This window comes from Neoarius graeffei, chromosome 16 (assembly GCF_027579695.1).
Source record: "Neoarius graeffei isolate fNeoGra1 chromosome 16, fNeoGra1.pri, whole genome shotgun sequence".
Taxonomy (NCBI): domain Eukaryota; kingdom Metazoa; phylum Chordata; class Actinopteri; order Siluriformes; family Ariidae; genus Neoarius; species Neoarius graeffei.
In genome coordinates, this window is record NC_083584.1 from 28,270,148 (window position 1) to 28,287,700 (window position 17,553).

A 17,553-nucleotide genomic window follows, 5' to 3' on the forward strand; every position below is an offset into this window, starting at 1 on the left:
ATTATGAAATGAATGTGGATTTAATGTTTGCACAGACTTACATGCAGCAGCAGTCAAACATCTGAGGTTTTGATGATATGCTTTCAACTGTATAAACTTGTCTATATTTACCTAATGTGTGATTACATGAACTGGATATTTGTATATAACTACCTAATCAAATACAAATGCTACAATTCATTTTTGGATGAAGGTTTTGGATAAATCTTTCAAATCTCAATGAAATATTCACCTGAGTAACATGAAATATTCAAACGGAGTAACAAGTCAGTTAAAACTTCAGAAAGCGATGTCGGATGAGTCTCGGTTGACCCAAAAATGTGTGTTTGAAGCTGTTATTAAGGTCAAGGGTGGCAATTTTGTGGAGTCCAATGCTTACAGACAAGTTCCAATTTTCTTGAACATTGCTTTGATACTAGCGCTTTGTATGTGATGTGTTTTCATTTTCAGGTATTTATAGAAACTGTTCAACATCAGTCAAATGTTGTTGATTGTATAAAAAAGCTTGTGGGCATTGCAGATTTTGATTGCTGAATGTTGCACATTATAACTTCATTTCTCTCTTAATATTTTTATTCTCCCTTAATAAGTGAATAGAGAAATACATTTGTAATAATATCGAGGAATTTTTAGGCGTGTTAATCATTTTTATTGTACCTTTGATCCATATACACTATGTGTATACTGTATACTGGGGGGCAGCCATTAGAGAAGCAGCCTTAGGCCTAAAGGGTCGCCGGTTCAATTCCCGGGACCAGCAGGAAAAATGTGAGGGGGGTTAAGTGAATAACAGCACTTTCCCCTCCCTCTGTATCATGGCTGAAGTGCCCTTGATCAAGGCACCAAAATCCCAACTGCTCCCAGGCACTGTAGCATAGCTGCCCACTGCTCTGGGTATGGGTGTGTGCTCATTGCTCATGTATGTGTGTGTTCACTGCATCAGATGAGTTAAATGCAGAGGAGGAATTTTGCTGTGCTTGAGTGTACATGTGACCCAATAAATTCTTCTTCTGCTTCTTCTTCTTCTTCTTCTTTCTATTTAAGAGGCTATCTGAGCAGAAAAAAAAAACATTCAGTTGAAAGACATTTTAAAATGATGAGGAACCTATACTGCATCTAGCTACTGTACCCCCTTAAAGGTCCTACAGTTGTACCTGAGGGGGAACCAAAAGAGATTCTGTGTAGACCCTATGACGGAATGTTTCTATATCAGAAAGGGTTCCAAATAAACCCATTTCAGAGTGTAGAACCCTTTAATACACCAATTTGTATTTAAACATGCCTAAGAATTGTGCTATGGGCATTTTTTTTTTGGACATTTCTAGTTTACGTATTGTCTTACACCTTACACTCTTACACACACACACACACACACACACACACACACACACACATTCCTTGTTCATCCTCACACACTGACCTTTATGACTTGTGTGGTATTTTTGAACAGATCTCACAGTAGGAGTTGTTGGACATGTTGGACAGAAAAGACTGTGTGAACAAATTCCACTGTATTCATGTTTCGATTAAAAGGGTTTGAACACACTAGATAGCCTTAAAGACATTTTGATAAAGGTGTATAGTTGAATTCTTTTATAAAACAAATGTAAACAGTGAAGTTAATGCCCATGTATGCATTTTTGCATTTTTAATCAAAATGTACTTAAGTAGGTATGGCTGTTGTTGTTGTTATTGTTACAGAGTTGACATTTTGGTTATTGTTTAACAAGGCATGGCCATGAATTAATGTTTTGAGGCCAGGAGTCCATATTTTGAAGCCATACCTAAGTATTGCATGACCACATATTGTTTAACTTGATCCCACAACTTAATATGTTGTGGAACATCATACTGTACTTAATATGTAGCCTCCAGTTAATTATTTGGTAGGAACAAGTGAAGGAGTTTATTCACTTTGAGAATTAGCTTAAGGTGATGTATGCTAATAGTATATCCATGTCACAACTCCAATTACTCCTGTATGTCTTCATGCATCATTCAAAGATTGAAGTAAAGTGTAATATTATCAACTATCTTTGTGCTTTTGTGGCCACAAAATAGACCTAGAGCAACTTAACTTGTATCCTTATTAATATATTAATATTTTCTCCCCATTTTGGTCACTTGTGGATTCCCTCTGGCGGTACAGTGGTGTCGTGGTTAGCACTGTCGCCTCACAGCAAGAAGGTTCTGGGTTCAAGCCCAGTAGCCGACAGCGGCCTTTCTGTATGGAGTTTGCATGTTCTCCCTGTGTCTGTGTGGGTTTCCTCCGGGTGCTCCGGTTTCCCCCACAGTCCAAAGACATGCAGGTTAGGTTAACTGGTGGCTCTAAATTGACTGTAGGTGTAAATGGTTGTTTGTCTCTATGTGTCAGTCCTGTGATGATCTGGTGACTTGTCCAGGCTGTACCCCACCTTTTGCCCATAGTCAGCTGGGATAGGCTCCAGCTTGCCTTACAACCCTGCACAGGATAAGAATTCCCTCCCACCCACCACCAGCTTTCCCCTATCATACAACAACAACTAATCAGGGAGGGTGAAGGCAAAAATGTGCTTCCTCCAAGACATGTGAAACCAACCACATCTTTTTTGAGATACTGATCATGCTGCATCACACGGTAGGGTAACACACTCGAAGGAAATCACTATATGCTCTCTTATGTGTACGTGAGCTCACAGACCCACATGATTGGCGAGTGTTGCTGCTTGACCATAGAGTGAGTATGCCATCCCTCCCACCCATGGGTAATTTTGTTTCCTTGGATCCTGTGTGTGTGGTTTACTGAGCTCCAGTGTCATGACTGTAGGACAAGAAGATGTTGGCAGGTAGCTTTCATCATTTCTGTGACTCGGCCAAGTGACTCACCCCTATAATTCTAGTGAAGAGGAACCACTGCAGTTTGAAAGACCTACTGATATACCTGAATTAAAATAAGACCTTTGTGTTCTAGGTGTTATTTTCATCCCTCACTGGTATGATGTTATTGAGAATCAGAATTTAAAAATATTTAGTTAAAGCATGAATCAAGACACCTATTAAGAGATCCATTTTGAAGGTCCAGTATAACAGTAGAAATCTAGTTTTGTCTAAAGATGTTTGAGTCATGATTGTTGTTTGTGTGCCAGTAAGCATAGTTGCTAGTTTGGGGGTTGCTGATGACAGCCATAATTACAGGATAAGTTTTTGAGCAGCTGAGAGAAGAAGCATGTGGAGGTGTCTGTGCTGCATTGCCCAAGGCTGACTATATGCACTCTCTTTGCCTTCTGGATTGACATATAGCACATAAATTAAAAGACTAGGTCTGTTTTTTTTTCTTTTCTTTTCTTATCTTTTGACTCCAGTCAGGTACAAGCCAAAGTTACATCCTTGAGGTGGAAAAGTAAGTGTTATGAAGAAGCGAGACACCACGGGTGCTTCAACTTTAATGTGGTTGCTCTTATTTCACTATGACATCACACTGAATTTTTCATGCAAGCAAAAAAATAAAGTGATCTCTTCAGCTTTTCTTCACCATCTAGAGCCTATCTAGCTTGTACCTCATTCATTGCCCTTTTTATTGGGTACATCTACCACATGAGTGGCATATATGTTGTAGCAGGTAGCATTGCCACCTCACAGCTCCAGAGTCAACGGTTGGATCTTGAGCTCGGGTTACTGTCTGTCTGAACTCCTTGAGTCCCCGGGGGTTATCTCCAGGTTCTCTAAAAACAAGCTGGTAGGTGGATTGGCTATGCTAAATTACCCCTTGGTGTGAATGTGTGTTCATGGGGCCCTGTGATAGAGTGGCATCCCATCCAGGGCGTATTACACCTAGTGTTTCCAAGATCCACGACAACCCTGACTACAATAAAGTGTTTACTGAAGATGAATGACTGGGCGACACGGTGGTATAGTGGTTAGCACTGCCACCTCACAGCAAGAAGGTCCTGGGTTCGCAGCCGGCGAGGGCCTTTCTGTGTGGATTTTGTATGTTGTCTGCGTGGAAACCGGGTGCTCCGGTTTCCCCCACAGTCCAAAGACCGTAGGTGTGAATAGTTGTTTGTCTCTGTGTCAGCCCTGCTCTCTCCCATAGTCAGCTGGGATAGGCTCCAGCTACCCTGTAGAACAGGATAAGCGGCTACAGATAATGGATGGATGGATGGATGAATGAAATGAACATGAGCTGCATATGACTTATTAACTGTACATAAATTGTGTTGGAGTGATAACCCTGGGGGGTGACACAGTGGTGTAGTGGTTAGCACTGTTGCCTCACAGCACAAAGGTTCTGGGTTCAAGCCCAGCGGCTGACAGAGGGGCCTTTCTAAATTGTCCATAGGTATGAATGGTTGACAGGAGAAAACCTTAAGAATAATCCAGTAGAAAACAATGGGAAACCATTACTGTAATGTTCCCTAGAAGCTCCGATAGACGTCAGCGCCAGACCTGCTATCAAGCGGAACACTAAAGAAGAATAACACTGTCAGAGGCAAACTGAGGTTAGAATCGGGGTAGCAAAGGCTTATTTTGACATTGGCATTCCTGTTGAACAAACATCTTAAGGAGAACGAATTCCTACAGGTTTATAAAATTCTCATGCATGCATTGTGACCTAAATTTGTTCTGAACGACTGCCACTGTTGTTCCTGAGTTAAAACTGGTCAGCTGGTTAATAGCTGGCATTCTTCTCCTTCTGTAACAGAGCTATTTTTGTGCACATGTCTGAGAGAGCTGGAACCCATTTATTTGTTTGTTTGTGTGATCCATGTTCACCAGAACATCTGAGTAAATACCAAACTAACCCTGGGCTACAGGTACATCATGTACACATGCACTTGAGCACAGAGTATTTAGGGAGAATATTCATGAGGGCCACGCCCACTTCTACAGTCGGCGCACTTGATTGGTCGGTTGGCGCTGAAGGGGCGGTGGCTGATACAAATCTAAATTGGGGTTACACACGAGTTTGGATCGGAAGCAATCTTTATGGTGTGTTGTCGTGGAGAGCTGCTGAGCTGTGGTTGATGGATGAATGAATTTCACTCGTGGATCTCTGATGGAGGTTCGAGTAAACAGGATTTAACTGGAATAAGTGGTTTTCTTTGCAGTGCGGTGAGTTGGCTGCTTAAACTATTCAGAACCATGGTGCATGCTGTTTATAATAGTGCAGCGGGTTCTGTGTAACTTGTTTACTTTGATAGACATCGTGTGTGTGTGTGTTTTTTTTTTTTTAATTCAATAGGATATAAATAATCCGGAAATGTGTCTTTGTGTATTATTAGTTCGCTTTGTTACTTCTGGGCAGCGCGCGCGCGCAAACATTAAACAATAAAGACGCATACATTTGTTTATTCTGGCGTTATTTGTCTTTGTAAAGAAAGAGAGAACAACATTTCTGCTTCTTCTCTCCTCTCAGGCACTGATTAGTTTCTTCTTCACGCAGGTGGTCTCGTTCATTCCCCCTTAAGCAGCTCAGCCTCCTGTGCCTGATATCTAACCTAAATCTACTCCTGTTTGCTCAATATATCGTTTATATTGCAATATTAGCATCAAAATACTGATATCGCACCAGCTATGAAAAAAAAAAAAAAACCACCCCACATTGTTTTTATGGTGTTGTGAAAGCTCTGACCACTTAGAGGATACAGAGAAGTTTTCTGTGTTTTTTTTTTTTGGCATGGCATCATCTATAGAAACATGTCTTTAATGTATCACGGTTTGGCAAGTTTGTATTGAAGTATTGCTGATAATAATAATAATAATAATAATGTCCCATTTTTGTACAAGTCAGTTTCATGTTGGGCGGCACAGTGGTGTAGTGGTTAGCGCTGTCGCCTCACAGCAAGAAGGTCCTGGGTTCGAGCCCCGTGGCCGGCGAGGGCCTTTCTGTGTGGAGTTTGCATGTTCTCCCCGTGTCCGCGTGGGTTTCCTCCGGGTGCTCCGGTTTCCCCCACAGTCCAAAGACATGCAGGTTAGGTTAACTGGTGACTCTAAAATTGACCGTAGGTGTGAATGGGAGTGTGAATGGTTGTCTGTGTCTGTGTCAGCCCTGTGATGACCTGGCGACTTGTCCAGGGTGTACCCCGCCTTTCGCCCGTAGTCAGCTGGGATAGGCTCCAGCTTGCCTGCGACCCTGTAGAAGGATAAAGCGGCTAGATGTGATGTGATGTGTGATAATAATAATAATAATGTCCCATTTTTGTACAAGTTAGTTTCATGCTGGGCGGCACGGTGGTGTAGTGGTTAGCACTGTCGCCTCACAGCAAGAAGGTCCAGGTTCGAGCCCCGTGGCCGGCGAGGGCCTTTCTGTGTGGAGTTTGCATGTTCTCCCCGTGTCCGCGTGGGTTTCCTCCGGGTGCTCCGGTTTCCCCCACAGTCCAAAGACATGCAGGTTAGGTTAACTGGTGACTCTAAATTGACCGTAGGTGTGAATGTGAGTGTGAATGGTTGTCTGTGTCTGTGTCAGCCCTGTGATGACCTGGCGACTTGTCCAGGGTGTATCCCGCCTTTCACCCGTAGTCAGCTGGGATAGGCTCCAGCTTGCCTGCGACCCTGTAGAACAGGATAAAGCGGCTAGAGATAATGAGATGAGATGAGATGAGACTTCAGTTTCATGCTGAGAAAAAAAAACACTTGTGTGAGAGCTTTGCATTTGATTTTAGAGTAATTTTGCAGAGCTCTGAGCTGTACTGTAATTGTCGTGTGTTGAAAAACTGAAGTGGTTAGAAAGGGGAATGGCCTACATCTTGAGCTTGGGTGGAAAAATCAACACTGCTTTGATGTGGTTAAATACGATTTGCAGTTTTCACAATTTGCTCTGTCAGTCAAACCAGAGTGGCTTCTTCTGGAGGGTATCTTTATAAGATGTTGAGAAGACCATGCCAAGACTTAACACTGCCAACATGGCCACTGCCACAGACAAATCTCCCCAGCTCTGCCTCTCAGTTCCTCTTTTCTCCTTTTTCTGTAACAGACTCTGTATTTTCTCTCCTGTCTCTTCGACTTTGTGTGCCGTGCCATGTAGCTGACATTTATATTTGTTAGTAGTTGTGGTCTGACGTTTCTTAGAAAAAAAAATTGAGGTTAATCAGTGTGATGAAGATCTGAGCCTGTGGGCAGGAATGAAGTGAGTGAGTCAGGCGATGTTTCATTTGTTGTTTTGGTGCAATGCAACAGTGGGCACAATGGGTCTTTCTTGGAACTGATATCCTTCTGTGCCTCGTAGATAAGAGTTAAATCAGGAGTTGAGATAGTGACGGAGACAATTTGTCATTCTCAGCCTATTCTGTGTCATGCATCAGTAGGTCGTCAGCAGTTTAAAAAGCAACCCCAGGATTTTTAAAAATTTTATTTTAAGTTTATTTACTATTGTGTATCCTAAAATTGATATTACACGTTCTGTGATGTCTCCATGAATTAATGGTGCAGCTTATTTAATGGACAAGCTGTTGAACTGATTGTTGTGGTTGTGACAAACAATTTGAAATTGCAAACTAAAAATGAGTAATGGAAACGCATGAATTAAAAAAAAAACAACTTTCAAATATCACATACTTTTTATATGCTCGCATGAGGTGGTTTTTCAGATGATTTGACGAAGCAATATTTTGCAAAATTGAAATGGAAACACATTTTTCACATTTAAGTCACATGACATGAGGAACAAAACCAATGAAATTGACAGTACCAACATTTCTCAGGTTTTGGAGACCCACTGAGATGTTTAATTGCAATGATATTGCAAGAAGAGAAGCCCCAGTTTTAATAGCCTATCACTCAATGGAAAAAAGACCATTTGCAATAGTTTTGTCTAGTTTTTTAAAAAACTGCTTCCATTTTGTGCAAAACAGCAATGGAAATCCATTTCCAAACATGCTTCTCTATCTGACATGTAAGGGAAAAACCTGCTGTTATCAGAAAATAATCATTGGCAGACTGGTGAGTTGATGCTTTTCCTATAATAGCTCATTTTATTCCTTAGTGTTGGTGGCTTTTTTAAAACGATTTTAAAAATTCTTTGTAATAATTTTTCAGTTTATAATTGTATTTTATGTTGTGAAATGTTTCTGAAACAAGTTTAGTTCCTGTTATCACATGTTATAGTAGCTATAAACGGTCATCCCCTCACCAGCATCTTTTTTTTTTTTCTTGTGAAGTTAGTAAAAAAGACAACTTAAGAATTCAACAGCACTTTGGTATAATAAATATGGCAATGGGACTGTTTAAAAAAAAAAAAATATTTTTTTTTTCCTAAATTGGATGGGTTTTGGGCATTTTTTAAAAAAAAATTGTCACTGCATTTAGCCAGTTGTGGTGCAGAATCATTGATGGAGATGATGGTTAGCACTGGAGTTGCTCTTTGACAGTTTAATGATTTTGTGCATGCTTCCAGTCAGATTAAAAACTCCCTGAATTTCTGAGATTTTCTCAAGACCTGACATTCACCAGCTGTACACATGTAAGTTGTTCAAGGAACGTTTTCTCAGCTTTGCTTCCAGCATTTGCTGGCTGGTGTGTGTATAATTTTTTTTTTTTTAATTTCTCATCCTTTGGCAACTATCACCCACATTCACTTACAATAATGATGCACCAAGATAAAGCTGAAATGAAACATTTCCTCCATTGTCCATGTCTGTACAGCTGTATCCCCTGTGTTTCAAAGTAAGTGGTTGAAGTGTGATGTATTACTGAGTCCTGTCAGAGTTATCTGTATTTAAGCTGCCACCGAGTCTGCTCTTGTCTGGACAAATCCCAGTTGGAGTGCTCAGCCCTGAGGGTGTGAGGAGGGGTATTTTAGGGAAGAGGGAAGCAGGGGAGCATTTGGGGGATGGGGAAATGGAGAGATATTTGAGATTCTCTGGAAGGGCTGTGGTTAATTGGAAGATTTTGGAGTGGGGGATGAAAGCTGACATCAGGCCTTTTATCCTCAGCTGTCCTGCGGTCATGATGAGACCTGCAGTGTGTTACTCAGCATCACGGTAATGACAGAGGTAGTAAATCAGCATGGTGAATTACAGGTGAGGGCTGCGTGATTGCTGTAGTGTCAGACCTAAGAGCACAGTGTATAAGCTTTGGCTTTCAGCCTCTTAATGCTAATCTAGCAGCATTTTACGCTATGCTGTAATTTGATGTGGGTCACTATTTCTAACCTCGGAGTATAAAATCTTCCAGAATCTTTTTTTTTTTTTTTTTAAATTTTTGTGTGTGTGTCAGATTTATTTTTTCCTCCTTGTCTAAATGTGACAGTTGTTAACACACTTAAATTGTTTATTGGAGCAAGCCTTCACTTATCTTATTCTGCAGAACTGTTCAGTTTCTTAAATCTGATTGGTCAAAAGATCGTTAATTTAATTTTACTCCAATGCAGCATCATTTATATTTCTACTTGTATGGGGCAGTAGAAAGCATCCTTCAAGGATTAACGTTTTCTTGTGATTATATTCTAGTGATTTTATAGTGAATGTGCTCTGTTACTTAAGTGGATGAAGCAGGTGCTGGGCTGAGAATGGTGTTGAGGGTCTCTGAGGATTCCCCCCCCCCCCCCCCTTTCACTGTAAGCAAATTATCTAACAGTGGCACTGGACAGCAAGGGGATGCTCCATAATCCTCCTGATTAACAGACCATCTGGATGAAGTGAGCAGCTTCTCAATAAACTTCTAGCAGTAGTAGATGTTCAATACATTTTTCTCTTCTAAATGGATAAGCTGGATGTTTGCAAGATTGACTCAGTGGACTGCCTGAAATTCAACATCAACTTAGGTGGTGAGGTCAGTCAAGGTTCAGGGAAAGGTTCTGTACTGTGCTGGAACTTGGAAAATTTGACATTTTTAACAACAAAGCCCTATTTAAAAAAAAAAAAGCTGGAAAAAGCCAGGTACGCCATTGTGACTCAACTCCCAAATATCACCAAATGGCATGACGTACCATCCCATTGCCTTTAAATTCATTTATTTCGTCGTCTTCTGGATCCAGAATCTATACTGGGAACAGGTAGGAATCCACTGTAGAGCACCATACACACTTATTTATACCTATTGGCAGTTAAAAGCATTTCACACATTAGCATGCTTTTGGAATGTTGGCGGAAACTGGAGAACTTTGAGAAAATCTGTATGGAGAATTTGCAAAGAAACTCCACATAGACACCAACCCAAGCTCTGGATTGAACTGGGGTCCCTGGACCTGTGATTTGGTAACAATACCCACTGTACCATCATGCTGACCACCCCTAAATTTTAAAATTTAAACCACATTTGAAACATCTTTACATTGCAGGCCTTTCAATTACATGAAACCTGCGACGGGTGACATTGTAGGCGCCCAAATTAAGGTCAAGCGCCCAAAATATGCTACCAAAAGTAAAATAAACTAGAAAAGCACTCGGAGAGCGCAGACCTCCGCCAAGAGTCCTTTAAAAAAATTCCGGGATCCAGACGGTGATCCGGATCACCGCCAAAATTTAATGGATTGTTACTTGTGGCCAGTCACACCTCTGGAAAAAATTTCAGAGCAATCCGTTCATAACGTTTTCCGTAATGTTGCTAACAAACAAACAAACCAACGCTACCGAAAACATAACCTCCTTGGCGGAGGTAATAAATAAACCAAAATGTTGATTAAATAAACTTGGCTGCATAAAACCCAGTGTTTTGACTTCTTTTAAAAACACCGAAATTAGTGAGAATTAACATGTATTTCTCGTACCGTAATTGGTGTGAAATCCGCACCATTCTCGTGTTGTTCTGGGTTCAGTGTGGCTGGAATCAGTCAGTGCGTTTACATGCACATAGAGAAAATTGAATTTCTGCCGTAGCTCGACTGAAATCGAAGTTCTAAATGCCATGGAAACACCTTAGCTCGGCTGAAATAGAACCGAACTGGATTTCTCGTAACCGAGCTACGCGACCTAGATTATGCGATTGTAGCCGAGCTACTTAGTGCATGTAAACCCTATCGAGCTACGTAGTCGAGCTACTTACTTCAGCACTGCCCCTTCCGGAAGTGATGAGTGACGAGACCACAAGCGGGAAACACAACAGCCTCGGTCGGCATGACAACAGTAGTAGAAACGTGCACTTCTGGAGCAATGAGGAGATAGAGTTCATGCTCATTCAGCTTAAGGAGTTAAAATATATATATATATATATAAAAATAAAATATTTTTTCAACTCCTTAAGCTGAATGAGCATGAACTCTATCTCCTCATTGTGACGTTCTTCTTGTGAACACGGAACTGATAACTTTGTTTATACTCTTGAATAGCTCTTCATGACGACAACCGGAAGTGTACCAACACAATGGGGCGTGTAGCGCCACCTGTGGCTCGGGTGCACAATGTACCTTACACAATAGCTCGATTTCCTTGTGTGCATGTAGGATTGGATTTCTCTGGCACCCCTGCTAGCCTGGCTAACGTGACTTCAAAGCTCTCCGAGCATTTGGTCTGGCCAAGCTATTAAGCCAAACCGTTTCCCAGAGCCCGTGGTTGACCCGCCTCCCTGAAATGCCTCAGTTTGCTACTGGTCGAAGCCAGAAAAGGCTGTGACGAAGCTTAAACCAATCACATCACTCTTTCCTCTGACGTATGTGATGCGACGGGGCTAACTGGTAGATTAAACTCTTACCAAAGCCGGTCGGGAGCAAGGCGAAAACGTCCTTCCTTTCAATAAATACCTCCAGGGCTGCTCTTTGCTCCGTTTTCAATGAGAACTTCCCGTTGAATGCTTTCAATACAGCATCTACCGCTGTGTCAAAGGCTTGCCGTTGCTCCATGTTCGTGATGTGAATGAAGCGCTTCCGGCATAGATTCTGTAAACAATCTATGGCTTCCGGTCGCAGTTCTACTACGTCACTGCCTTGAACACGCCTCTACCCAGGGCCGTTGGAGATGCTCAAAGTTGATTGGTTCCCGATTTTTCGGGAGCTTGGAAATGCTGTAGATAGCCTGCCTGGCCAGACTAAGCTCAGAACAGGCCCTTGTGTTGCGTCACGCTTAGGATGGGCGGGCCCAGGATAGCTGGGACCCTTAGCTCGATTACCGACAGTAGCTCGATTTGGATGTGCGTGTAAACGCACTGACTGACTTGGAGCTTGGTCCTCTTGTTGATGATAGTCTTAGACACTGGCATTTCATTTAAACTAAGATCTTTTACCTGACTACATACTGTGAATTGCACTGCCAATTCTTGTGATGTGACTGAAAAACCTTTTGTGTCACAGGTCTGCTACGGGTTTGTCTCTTTGATGGCAACAGTGCATAACTTGCTTTTTCATTCACAGGCTCCTTTCCTCCAGGGTCTCCTCAGGCCCCAACACATTTTAAATACTAACGACACTGTATTCTAATTATTTTTGTCATGTACATCAAGAGGGATTAATGCTGTAGACATTTTGCAATAAAGGTAAAAATAACATTCATAGATTTCTTTATTTATTCATAACTTTGTAGCTAAAAAAGGAGCAGGTTTAAACACAGAGCGCTGGGAAAACGGCACTTTGTGCATGCAGAAAAGCCCAAATTACCCAGCATCATGACGGGAAAAGCCCAAATTCAGAAATACAGGGTGTAGCCCAAATTATGTAATTGAAAGGTCTGCATTGTCATGTATCTAATCTAAGATCAAAAGTCAAAGTCCTTCCCGTGCCAGGACCTGGTCTTCCCAGGCAGTCTCCCATCCCAGTACTAATCAGGACCTTAAGGTGCGTTGGGTGGCACCAATCTCCACTTCTATTGCTGGGTTTCACGTGACATCACATCCGCCTCATTAGTTATTCAAAACTTTAGCTGGTGGTCTACCAAAGCTTAGTTGACAAAGCGTTTGTACAGAGAAGGTGCACTGCTCGCATGAAAAATACCTTACGTTTGCATTGTTTTAGGTTGTTTGAATCGATCAAACTGTGAAACTGACAAGTTTCTTCAGGGTTCCCCATGAACTAATAAAGGGTGAACGAACACAGGATTTCACAAAAAGATGTTTACCAAGGTGGCTTTTGAACCTCTCGCTGAAATTGAAGGGAGCCGAGTTGAAGCATGCTTGAGTTTGCAGTGATCATTTGGTGAAAGGTTTGTATATCCCTCTCAGCTACGTCCTTAGTGTTCTCTTGCTATGTGTCGTTATTTTACAGTACTTTTTTTAGTCATGAAGTGCTAAAGTCCCCAGTTGTTTTTGTTTACTCCTCATAAAGTCCATATGCATGAAGGTTGTGACACAATTCTTACCCAGCCATACAGTTGCAATGCGCTGTGATTTGCTTTTCCGTCTTGTTTAACTAAGATCCAGGTCTTTTAAAGGGGTTTCTGATGATCTTTGTGAATGATTTATCTGAGAGATAAAAGCCAACACAAGTGAGAATCAAGCGAACTGTTTGGTTACACTTCAATTTGCAGTGCTTCGTTGTAAAGACTTGAACGAAAAGCTTAAAAAAAAAATTACACGGGCAAAAACAATACAGAATTCATTCAGCAGTGACCTGATACCGAGGTCCTTTACCCAGCCACATACAAAAAAGTTGTAAGCCTCCGTACTCTTCCACGCTTTCATCTGTTTTGTGGTGTAGAAGGACGTCTGCAACACCAAGTAGTCAAGTTCCCCGACATCTCGAACTGAAGGGTAGTTTTTAGGGATGAGCGAGTACAGCATTATCTGTTAACCATTTGAATGATCTGTATCCGTACCCGGAAGTGGGCGGGGTTTAACCCGGAAGTGGGTCTGGTTGTCTTGAAATGGGCGGGGCTTTAACCAGTATGTTATTTTAAGCATGCAATTGATATGGGTTGATCAGAAATTGTTATATTTATTGCTGATTAGAAAACTATTTACAGGACAGCATCAGCATTGAGCTTCAGATCAATGGTTTTGATCACGATAGCAAACAAACTATTTACAGAACAAGTTTTGCAACAATGAATACAACACGTGGTTGCAATTATATGTAATGAACAAGAGTTTACATACTCAACTCAACATTTTTTTTTCCTTTTTTTTATGATCAGTGTGAGATATATATATATATATATATATATATATATATATATATATATATATATATATATATATATATATTTTTTTTTTAATTTCCACACCAGGGGTGGGTGGGTGTGGCTTAATTTGTAATATTTATACCACTACTACCTAGAAAGTGTCAGACGCTCAGTGCGTGAAGTAAAATAAAATTGGTTTGAGCCAACTGATGGTTTAAAAAAAAAAAACTCCGACGACTGGCAGAGAGAGCTGTTCTCTGTGTGAGTGAGCAGAGCAGTGTGTGTAGGGGAGAGGCGCTGCGACGCTGTGAGGATTTTCATTCAGTCCGAGCACAGATATTGACTCGTATTACTCATATAATACTCGTACTCGGCAAAAGTGCTTTATCCGTACCGGATACTTGTTTCAGCCGAGTATCCGGCTCAACTCTAGTAGTTTTCAAGATCGTATGACAAATCCTTTTTTCCCCAGACTGTAGGGATCTATTCCATTGCACATAGCAATCTTCTGAATATATCTAAAGTGAGCAGTGGCTTCTAGATTACGAGCATACTCTGAGAAGTTATCGCTAGTTGTTTGCACTACAGCAGCCGTTGAGACCACCAGCTATTTCACTTCCGGTAAAACCGCTAAGAAAAGTCATGTGACAGAAACCCAGCCGTGAGGGCTTGAGAGTCTGTGCAGGCCAGAGGCAATGTGAACAAGAAGTACTCGCTAACAAACATCAACTGCACCATCTTTCTTTAAATGATCCAAAAATGGTGACTAAAAAAAGAACGTAATTTTGTTTGTGTCATGGTTCTCTACATAGCAACAATGAAGAAAAGGGCTAAAATTGGTGGCTTTAGAGAGACGTTTGTGAGCCAACAATGTTTTTAGTTTCTAACAATAGGTCAAAGTGCTCATTTACAGGAATGGTGTTTACTTTGAGTGATTTAGCTTGTGTAATTATTTCCTAACTGCACTGCTTTAGTCTATGTACACATGCATACTTTTTAAATGGCTTAATGGTAGTTCAGCATTTTCTATTTGCTGATAGTATCGGAAGATGCAAGTACCAAAAATATGACTTGGAACCTATTGGGGGGGGGGGAAGTGTCACTGATCATTATGCAGTGTTTTAATCTGCAAACACCCCAATTATAATACTTTCGAATACTGGTGGATGGACATGTCGTGTTAGGGATGCACCAGTTATGCCCATTTGATCAAGTGGAGCAGAGCAGACTCTTTTTTTTAAATAGATATATAGAGCTGCTGAATCATCTGTGAGCTGCCAGAATGACTCTGCCTACACAGTTAATATTGTTAATTTCCTGTATTTCAAAGCTAAAAGTGTCACCTTCAGTCAATCGGCTGTAAAGCGGATTTATGTCAATGGTGTGCATTGGATCTAAGAGTTCATTGACTTGGAAAATAATTGTTTGCAATTGCAAGCTCGCAGGAGTAAAATTTTATATCTACAGCATTTGAGGAAACTGTTCTTCAAAGTGTTTCACTTCTTCTTTCTTCATTCATCTTTCCTTCTTTTGCTGTGCATCCTGTTCTTGTCACTGAGCCACTTGATAAATTCAATTAAACTTTAAGGAATAAAACACATTATTCTGTCCACATTCACTGGATATGAGCAATTGTGTGCTCTGATTGGCTACTCTACTACTAGGCTATCAGCTCGTGAGCAGAGAAAAACAAAATGGCATGTTGCTGAACCAACCGAGCAAGAATTTAAAAACTCAAAAACAAAACCCCAGAAAATACAAAAAAGCAACAAAATATGGAATAAAAGTATTTGATGGTAAGCACTTTTTTTAAAAAAAAAAAAATTTTTTTCAAGAATTATTATAGCATATTTCACAAACTGCTATTGTCATTTCACCGGTTTGTTTACATTCTAATCAGAAATGATTTTGTCAGATGCTTTGTATCAAGTTTTTATTTATTGAATTTGCGAAAAATAAAAATGCTCCGTTTCTCAAAATCCCATCAATGTGGATAGAATAAAAGTTATTCTGCTCAATCTCATCATACATGGCTTATCGCCAACTCAGTGCTACGCGCCTCATCGGCTATCAGCTCATGCACGACTCAATTTCATGGAATAACTGTTAAATATATGCAATTGTAGGAAAATAATAATTAACTTTGGAGTGTTTTATTCCTCTTGCACTACAGAAATTTGTCAATGCTAACTTTTTTTTTTAAATTCAAGAACATTTTTTTTATAGATACTTTGTTGAATGCTGCTACAACAGCAACTAACCTGTTTTAGTTTTTTTTTTTTTTTTTTTTTTTTGTTATAGCATCAGTTTGTGATGTTATGAGAGAGCTCAGCGTTCTTCATCCTGAAGACTTTCCAGTGTCAGAAAACTTAAAAGGACAGACTCTGACTTACAAAGCACTGTCAGTAGAGACGCTTTTCAAAAACATCTCCAAGCTTCACAATATAAATACTTATGCATTTTATTAGTTTGAGATTAGGCTTAAATTATGTGGAGCATCTGCCATACAAGTCCATGAGAATTAGCTCTTACTATACACTTGATTACATATTAAATCATGCATATTAATATAAACTTGTGATTTGAGTAATAGTCAGAGCTGCTGTTGCTGTCGTGACCAATCAGATTCAAGCTTTCAACAGCGTTCTGGTATGAAATAATGTAATGATTGTGCATCCTGTAGGTGTATGCGTTTGTATTGATGCTCATGACCCCAACATGGGGAAATTAGAAGGGACATGAATACGTTGTTTATTCACTGTCCAATTTTACACTTTTAACTGCACTGTTATAATTACTGTTGACCAGTTGAACTTAAAGGACATGGGACATGGATTTTTTTTCTGGGTATAATTATGTATAAAGGACATAAGAAATGCCATCTAAATCACTGCAGGGCGTCAAAAATGTGAAAATCATCACATTATTCAACTTTTTTTATACATCAGCGTAAAACAATGATTCGTTAATTAGCTAGGTGGTCACGTGACCCGTGACGTCACAAAAACTTTCCAAGGAGCCAGCGCTTGGGTATCTAATGTAAACAGGTTACCGAAATGGACACCACCAACAGTGACCTTCCCGATGTTTCACAGAGATGTGAAGTTAGATCCTATCAATTCGAACCGATAGCTGGAAATTCACATGAACATAGATCTTGTATTTACTCTGACGAGTCAGATGATTCTGAGAGTGAGAGTTCATTCAATCCCCATGAAACTGAAAGCGGTCGGCTCGATAACACTTCCTGGTAAGTTAAAAACAATTCTGCTCAAAGGCTAATGATCTGTTGAAAGAAGTATTATTTTTGTATCATGCATTGAAAGTTCATCATAGATCTAGCTAAAGTCTGTTGCAAGCTCTTTTTTTTTTTTTTTTTTTTGCTGATATTTTTCGAGATTGAGATACAATGCTTCCAGAGTCCGAGATGAAAACATTCAAAATGGCGAAACGAGTCAGAATTATGATAATCAATAATTGATACACCCAAAATTATAATACTAATCCTTACCTCGGCTTTCAGTCGCTTAGCGAATGCACCTCGGCATTTTTCCGCATGAGGCCCATGGTAAAACCACACTTCCAGGAGGGG

The 17,553-nt window shown here is 40.4% G+C and overlaps 1 protein-coding gene across 3 annotated transcripts in view; it reads left to right on the forward strand.

Moving 5' to 3' along the window:
• Positions 1 to 17,553, forward strand: part of ripor2 (RHO family interacting cell polarization regulator 2) — a 96,291-nt gene that overhangs the window by 15,843 nt on the left and 62,895 nt on the right. The window contains exon 1 of one of the 3 annotated variants that reach the window (XM_060942740.1): positions 4,942 to 5,091. The exons of the other annotated variants lie outside the window; for them this stretch is intronic. The gene's annotated coding sequence lies outside the window, so the exon portion shown is untranslated. Of the gene's footprint in view, positions 1 to 4,941; positions 5,092 to 17,553 lie in introns of those variants that run through there. 3 annotated transcript variants of the gene reach the window in all.